Below are 8,937 nucleotides of genomic sequence, written 5' to 3'. Positions count from 1 at the left end.
TTTCTTGGGTTGAACTTGTGACAACCAAAACTAAACTTTGATGGAGAATCCATTGTTGGTTTGGAACTATACTTGCAACGAAGAGATTCTTTTGTTGAGAAGAAATTCCGAACCGACGATTAGCTAACATTAAGTTTTTGGTGCCGTTGTCGGGGAATTGCAATATGTGCTTGTTATTGGTTATTTTATATATTTTAATATTGTGAATAGTTTGCTCTTTGTTTGTTTGCTTATTTGAGTCACTAGTTAGGATTTTGTCTCTTTATTTATTAATAGTCTTTGTTTTTGTTTTTTTTTTTTTCACTATGAATTCTCATCCCTTTGGCTATAAGTTTGGTTACAACTATGTTGTAGGGAATGAAAGCTTCAACGAAGGATCACGTTATGGGAATGAAAATCAAGTTAGGGAGGAGCCACATGCTTATACTCAACCTTCATGGAAACAACCTCCTCCAGTCTCTTATGGTTACAATCTACCCCATAATGTACACAATTATGAATCAACTCCTCAACATTATTGTCAACCTTACTCACAAGCCACACCATACCACCAAACATCTCCATATGATCCTAACATGTACCTACCATATCAACAATCATATGAGCCATATGAATCATACCTAGAGCCACCACCATTCCAACATCAATACTCCCAAGAACCACAAATTTCACATACACCACGTCAATACCCTCACCATGAGAAACCACCTTCCAACTTGACACCTTTCTCCAAAACAATGAATCCTCTCTTCCACCACCGCCTTCATTGGATGAAGTTCTCAAACCTTTAATACAAGAACAAAGAGAGCTTCTTTCCATTCTCCAAAGGCGAGAAGAAGACCTCCAAAAGATGGCTACTATAGCCAAAGTGATGAAGCACTTAATCTCATTGTGCTTATGCAATCAAGACACTCCCATTGACAAATGTGGAGGATTAACTGAGGAGCACAATGAGAAGGAGAACTTAGAGCTTCAAAGAGAAGAGAATGAATTGAAGCAAGAATTATAACAAGAGGAGAAAGTTGAGATAATTGAACCGGAAGAAGTGGTTGCAGATTTAGGAGATGTTGAATGCAAAGAGAAATCTAAAGTTGTAGAGCCTTCTTCTGTGGAGTTTGAAAGTGATGTTGAGGAGGATAGTGCACAACCTCCAAGGTATATTGTGAATGAAGAATTGGAAGAAATGGGGCAAGCAACAAGTCCTTCTATTGATGATGATTCTGCATCAACATATGATCTTTTTGAGCTTGATGAATCCTCCCCCATTAAATTTGAATTTGATGTTGAGGTAGATTTCACTCAACCTCTGAGGTATGATGGGAAAGAGATAGAAGAAGTTGGTGAAGAAAAATTTAAACTTAAGGAAGCTTGGCAAGAGGTAGAGCATGAAGAATCTTGTCAAGTGGTAGAAGCCCTTCAAAGAGGACAGATGGGAGTGGAAATTGCCTTGTCAAGACCATTGGAAGCATCTCTCCTTCGGTCATCATCATCTATTACATCATTCAAGTGGGTAAAATTTATATCTCTTAGCTTTCTTGTTCCACTTGAATATGGTTTGCTAGAAACGGATGGTTAATTTAGGATGCTTTGTGGGTTGAAGAGTAAAAGGGAGATAATTAGTGGTTGGCATTATAAATCAAGGCTTATTAAGGTAAAAGCTTCAAAGTCTAAATACAAAGGTTGGTGTAGAGCTAGATTGCTTGGGTCTAGGAAGATGTTTGTGTGCTCGAGTAAGAATTCGAATTGCTTGTCACCCACTTGGAATTGTAATGATCAACTTGAAGATGGGTGTGTAAACAAGGTTTGGGATCCCGGATCAAAAGATGAGGATCAATTTTGGGAGCTCTTGATTTGTGTGGAACTTCATCAAATTTTTATGCATTTGGTTGGAAATTCTGACAATCAATGGAAGTCCAAGCATTAGTGGAGGTTCGGGGATGAATTCAAGCACAAGCCACCTTGATTAGAGCTCTCCAAAATGTCCAACTTAAGAACAATAAACAAAAGTGCTAGGTGGGAGAAAACCCACCATGGTAAACTCTTTCCACTTTTCTCTTTTGTATATAGTTGATGAATAAATTGAGTTTCCATTGTTAGATACTTTCCTTCTCTATATCATTCTTGTATCTATTGCTCTTAGATGTTAGTTGTTTGGGTAAATTTTTGTTTTAGGTTGCATATTTGAATAGTTAATAATCTTGTCTTGAATTGGCTTTTCATTTTGCATTGCATGTTTAAAGATTTTGTTAATTTTAGATTTTAGCTTATGTTTAAAAAAAAGGAGTATGTCCCGCGTACGCGTGACCCCCAAAATTTGACCATGCATCAATGGTGCTTGGACTGTACCACCGCATGGCTTGGACAGAATCAGGTACATACTCATGCATTAAATTTTTAAAACTATATGCATTGATACTTTTGTATATATTTTATTGTGGAAAAAAAGAAAATTAAAAATAAGAAAAAAAGAAAAAGAGAAAAAGAAAGTAATAAAAAGGAGACAAAATGTCCCAAAGTAAAGTAATAATAACAATGCATATGTGTTGTGATTAAAAAGGGAATGCATGAGTGTGTGAAAAAAAGTGAATAATGGGTAGTTAGGTTTTGCATTAGAGTTAAATAGGTTGTTATATGTATTAGGTGAGAGCTTAAGTTAGTCAAAAATTCAAATTTCAAGCTCACTTGACCATATGCATCATTACCTTGACCCTAGCCCCATTAAAACCCATGAAAAGCCCTCATGATATTTGTATCCATACATTAAATAACTGTTGATTGTTAGATAAAAAACAAATCTAGGAGGATTGAGTGAATCAACCCTAAACACTAGAGCGACTAGCATGTATACACATCCGATGAGGGGTTCGATTGCTCAATTACATATTTTCACCTATGATCATCTCTTATCTTGCAAGTTTATAAATACTTTTCTAGAACTCAATTCAATTGTGGATTTGATTTGATTATTATTACCTTAGCCCTTATGTTCATATAGGTATTCTTGGGAATTGACTTATTTTGACCAAGTAGTTGCATGCATTTAGATAGGTTGCATATACATAGTTACTTGCATTGAATAAATGTTGATACCCTTTCTTGTATCTTTCTTGAGTTTAGCATAAGGACATGCTTGGTTTAAGTATGGAGAGATTGATAAACTCCAATTTTGGGGTTTATCATGTGTTGAATTTAGTGAATTTTATCAACTTATTTCATATTTATTCAATAAAATAGCATGGTTTTGTGAATTTCTCCTAAATTGTGCTCAAGAGTAAAAACATACTTTTTAGGCTCTTAAATTGCTAAATTTAATTTCCTTTAATTCCATTTCAGGTTTACGCATGACGAGAAATTTCGTCAAGTGACGCGTACGCGTGCCTCACGCGTACACGTGACACTCGGCATGTGACTCACTTAAAGAAATCGTGGCTGGCGATTTCTGAGCTCACTCAGGCCCAAATTCAACTCATTTCTAAAGTATTTGAAGCCAAATTCAAGATGGAACAAGGGAGAGTAATTAGTGTAGCTTCGGAACCATGCTTTAGGTTATTTTCTAAAGAGAGAAGAGGGCTTCTCTCTATAAATTAGGGTAGATTAGTCAATTTTTTCTTAGATTAGGTTTTTTTTCTTGTCTTGATTTAGTTTTCATTGCAATTTCTTATTCTTACATCTTTGTTCTCTTAGTTTACATTGTTAATTTTCCTTTTATGTCACTTTTATATTTATGAACTCTTGTTTATTTTAATTTCTATTAGTACAATATGATGTTTCTTTGTTTATTGATGCTTAATTAAGTTGTCATTATTATTTTCTTGCATTTGGTAGCTTTAGATTTTATTATTCATGCAATTTATTATGCTCTTATTTTTATGCACACCAAATATTTGATAAAATGCTTGGCTTAGTTTTAAAGTAGATTTTTAGCATTCTTGACTTGGAAAGAGAAGCTTGGTAGTCTTGAGTCATTGATACCCAATTCGGATTGGTGATCTAGAGTTGTTAGTTAATCTTATTTCCATTGATACTACTTATAGACTGGGATTAACTAGACCTATTTGACTTTCTCTCAATACGGGGATAACGTAATAAGCTTAACTCTTGGTAATTATTGTGTTATAATTAATGACTAGGATAGAAGACCTTGATTCTCAATCCTTGCCATAAATGCCTTTTTAGTATTTGCTATCTTTAGTTGATTATTATATTTTCTTGCCATTTAATTTCTTGTATTTTTTATCCTCAACCCACTTGATCTCATAACCAATAATTGAGCACTCGATTGTAATTCCTAAGGAGAACGACCCGAGAGTAATACTCTCGGTTATTTTTATTGGGTTGAACTTGTGACAACCAAAACTAAACTTTGATGGAGAATCCATTATTGGTTTGGAACTATACTTGCAACGAAGAGATTCTTTTATTGAGAAGAAATTCCGGACCAACGATTGGCTAACATCAACCACCGCCATCTATTTTCTCAACATATGCCTCTAATGATTTTGCTTCTTTGGTCCAATGTTTCAACACTACACTACTAGGTATTGCCACCAAGTATTCATGCTTCATCCCAAAAAATATATGCTTGCATGGAAACCCCTGAATTTTCCAAAAATTACAACAACATTCCAATTTACCCATATTCTTATCACATAAAATCATAACATGATAGCCAGGATGATCGTACTCCTCAATTGTGTACACCTTCGTGGTCAACGACCTCCTCACCCCAACAAAATTAATTGAAGATACACTCTCAGTCTTCTTTTTAATATCCCCAAATACAGCTCTAGTGTAAAAAGAAGCTGTGTGACGCTCAAGGGAGTCCAACGAGATTGTCAAAACCGGTTCACTATATATAGACCTGAACTATGCCAGCAATTCATTGTTCCTATACTCCCACACAAGAAGTTCTAGATTCTGAACAAGCTCCAACATACTATATTTTTATTCAAGAAAATTCTTGCACACCGAATTTATCCCTTCGCACCGTGATGTTATCCGATACCCAGCACAAAACTTCTCACACAGAAAAGCGTTTGCCCACATCTCCTTCTTCCCATACACTTGGTTCCACCACAGTACGTCCTACAAGTCATAATCGGCTGCGGCCTGGGCCCACTCCGCCTCGAACTCTTGAACGCTCATATCAGCATAAATTCACCGATTAAAAAGCCGGCATAAGTTTTCATCTTTCACGTTTGATGTGACATTCTTCTCAAAGTGCCAAAAATATAACCTATGCGTCGCATTCAGAAAAAGTGCTCGTACAGCTTCTCGAATTGAATCATCACAGTCTGTAACAACAATAGACGGCTACCTACTGCACATGACTTCTAAGAAATTCTCCAACAGCCATGTATATGACGCAATACTCTCATCTAAGACCAAACCAAACCCAAAAATACATGTTTGCTTATGGTTATTACATCATGAGAAAATCACAAGTGGCATTTTATATTTGTTCTTCCTGTAAGTTGAGTCGAATGTAAGTACGTCTCCAAAGTATTGGTAATCTATTATGTTGCCACTGTCGGTCTAGAACAAATTCACTAGCATTTCGGCATCCGTCACATTATACCTTGCCATCGAAGTCGGGTCTGCATCAACTTTACCCTCCAAGTACACTATAGCAGCACTCACGTCTCCATCAACTATCTTTGCACGGCGCCTCTTATCAACGTAGTTGTAAGCATATCCTTCTTCAAAAAATCTATCAATGAATACCTCCAGATACTCCAGCCATATACCGCATTGTCTTCACCGTTGAGATGCCACATCCTTGAAACCCATCTATTTGGGCTTTTGCAGTGTCCATCATGGAACGAAAACTTGAAATTTGATGAACCGTTACAGGATGCGTCATCTCATGGTTGTGGTTCAAAATGACTTTCTTGACCCTCTACAACGAGCTTTACTTATCTCAATATATACACATTCTCGCTTCACAATTCGTCCTTGTCTCCGGCTTGTGAGGCCTCTTCCTATCAACCATGTTATAATATTTTTTATCTCTCTGTCCCCCTCTATTGCAAAAAAAATTTTTCTGAACCAAATTACCCTCCTCATCCTTGAACATGTCTCCCCTTAAATCTTAGTACATATATTTGATTTGATAAAATTTTTGAAAGAGGTGTTTGTATTTTTTAAAAGTTAAAGATAATTTTAAAAATATCTAAGAAAGAACTTTTTAAACTTATTAGTTTGTACTTATTTAAATTTAATTCTTATATTAATATTTATTATAATATTTTTAAAATATAAAATTTATCACACTACCTATATTTATTAAAAATTATTTTTAATTTAATTTACCAAATATAAATACTATAATTTTTAAAAATTATCTTTTAAAAATTAATTTTATAAAATAATTTTAAAAATTAAAAATTTTAGCTAACCAAAGTGTAATTTCTGTAGCATGTGTAGGTGCTTAGTATAAGGAGTTAAACCCCAAAGTAGTCCCTGAGATTTATGAAATGCACTGATTTAGTCCCTAACTTCCCAATTGTACTATTTATGTCCTCGAGATTGGAAAAAATGTACCTAGTTGGTTCCTTTCAAATTTTCCATTCATCTGGCTTCCCGGCGGTAGTGACTTGGCAAATGATTGCCACGCTGGAGTGTCTAACGATTACATGTGGCAATTGAAAGTGTATAACCCAATTTGGTCCCTGATCTCCTTTTTAACCCTAACTGCAGAACGGAAAATTCGAGAGAAACCAACTAGGTGCATTTTTTTCAATCTCGAGAACATAAATAGTGCAATTGGGAAGTCAATGACTAAATCGATGTATTTCATGAATCTCAGGAACTATTTTGGGGTTAAACTCTATTATAAGCTATGGGATTATATAAATTATTATACATATAAAAAAAGCAATCTTCTTATATGTATTATATAAAATAAGAATAATAATTAAGAGTTTTAATGCATCCTTTTAATTATCTTTTTAACACTTAAAAGAGTATATATATATATATATATATATATATATATAGGTGCGGTCTATGGTGGCAATAAATGTTTGGTGGCTATAATGACTAATTTCATTGAACCAATCTGTGACTGACACGTAAACATATGGAGCTCTATTGACTATTTTTTTTTTTTGTTGGTCATGCTATTGACTATTGTTTTGAAATTGTTAATCACAGTCAATTAGATAACATACGTAAATAAGCTTTTTTGATAGAACCCAATTCAGCAACCCGAAACAACATCTGCAGCCCAAAATGCTGACCCGGTTCTTCTTCTTCCTTGAACAATCGCCTTTACAGTTTTCTATCGATTTCATCCGCCACTACTTGGAGCATGATCCCCGAGTTCCCCGTCTAGCTTCCATCTTCCTCTCTGACCGCCATATTTCTCTGCTGCCATAGATTTCAAATATGCTCCTTGCCTAGTGTAGCCTGGATGAGGTTGTTCATAGAGTTCCGCCGCCATCTCATGTTGGAACCCCCTTCTCTTTGGCCAAACGTCATCACTGCTGCCCCATAGATCTACTTCCTCCGTGATGCTCTCCTCCCCACTCCTCCATCAATTCTCTTCCCTCATTGTTTGTAGGCTGTTGTTCTCTAGCCGCTATTATCAAAGAAGATACCAAAGACATTCATACCCCTCACACCATCTATTTTCAATAATATTTATGGGATAAGTAAAAAAGAATTATCATGTTTAATCTCTAAACCCAGTTTAACATTCTATACACACAGTCCACTTGTCAATATTTTTATTGTCCAGTCAATGCATAGTCACCAAAGACACGACCACCAGAGACGTGGCCATATATATATATATATATATATATATATTATTTTTTAAAAATATTAAAATAAAAAATACAATATTTTTTAAAGTTAAAAAAATAATTAAGAAAATAAATCAGAATTTCCATCCATTTTTCATAAAATAATTTTGAATATTGATTCCCCAAAATTAACATGGTGCAAATGGGACATCAGGACGGGACATCAGGAGTCAGGACAATGGCTATATCATTGGCACTACTCAACAACTATTCCTTGTTCTTTCTTTGATCGTCTCAAATTTAAAAAAAAATCAAATTAAAAAAATATATTTAGTCGGCCAAAAAAAATAAAAGAAGAGGGGAGAAGAAAAAGATAAGAAAATTAGTAAGTTTACACAAGTGACAAAGCTTGATTGTGAATCATGGATTTGAGTTTAAGGTGAGCTGATGAATGGACTTTTGTGTGGTTTAAAATTCTCAAATGAAATCTCATTGCAATATAGTTTCTAAACCAACAATAGTCCTTTCATACAAAAATTGTGTTTGTCATAAGTAACAAACCCCTAAATTTATAAACCGAAGTATTAAACCTCGGGTTGTTCTCCCTAAGAATTGCAACAAAGTGTCTTGTTATTGGTTATGGGTTGTATTTTGGGGTTTTTGGGATAAGAGACATGAAATATAAATGGCAATGAAAATAAACTAACAACTAAAAAGGTCTTGGCAAAAGTTGGTGGTCAAGGATCTCTATCCTAATCACTAACCACAACATGAGAATTGGCAAGGATCAACCCCACTAAGTCATCCTCTAACTAATAATGGAAAGTCAAGTGAGCTATGTCAATCCAAGACCATAAGTCCTAGTTCTCCACCAAATCAATTAGTGAAATCTAGCGTTAATGGCTCCCAATCGTCAGTCACTTGGACATTAGTAACTCAAGAGTTCCTAAGTTACCTTCCCAAGCCAAGAGTACTAAAATCTACTCTAAAATCCAACCAAGCATTTTATCAAATACTTGGAAGGCATAAAAAGAAAGTATAGTAAAATTGCAAGGAAAGTAAATCTACACTACTCAATTGCAAGGAATTAAACACAACAAATCAAATGAACAATAAAGAGACATGAATCATAAATTGCATTGAAATGAAAATAGAAGAACAAAAATGCATCAATATAAAAGTAGAGAAT

At 34.7% G+C, this 8,937-nt stretch overlaps 1 pseudogene; it reads right to left on the bottom strand.

Moving 5' to 3' along the window:
• Window positions 1-4,455: 4,455 nt before the first annotated feature.
• On the bottom strand, window positions 4,456-7,444 carry LOC148545992 (protein FAR1-RELATED SEQUENCE 5-like; annotated as a pseudogene).
• Between the last annotated feature and the right edge of the window lie 1,493 nt (window positions 7,445-8,937).

The sequence above is a fragment of the Arachis ipaensis genome, chromosome B9 (genome assembly GCF_059453495.1).
Source record: "Arachis ipaensis isolate K30076 ecotype BB chromosome B9, ASM5945349v1, whole genome shotgun sequence".
NCBI lineage: Eukaryota > Viridiplantae > Streptophyta > Magnoliopsida > Fabales > Fabaceae > Arachis > Arachis ipaensis.
Note: the sequence above shows the minus strand (reverse complement) of the source record. Positions and strands in the feature narration are given on the sequence as shown.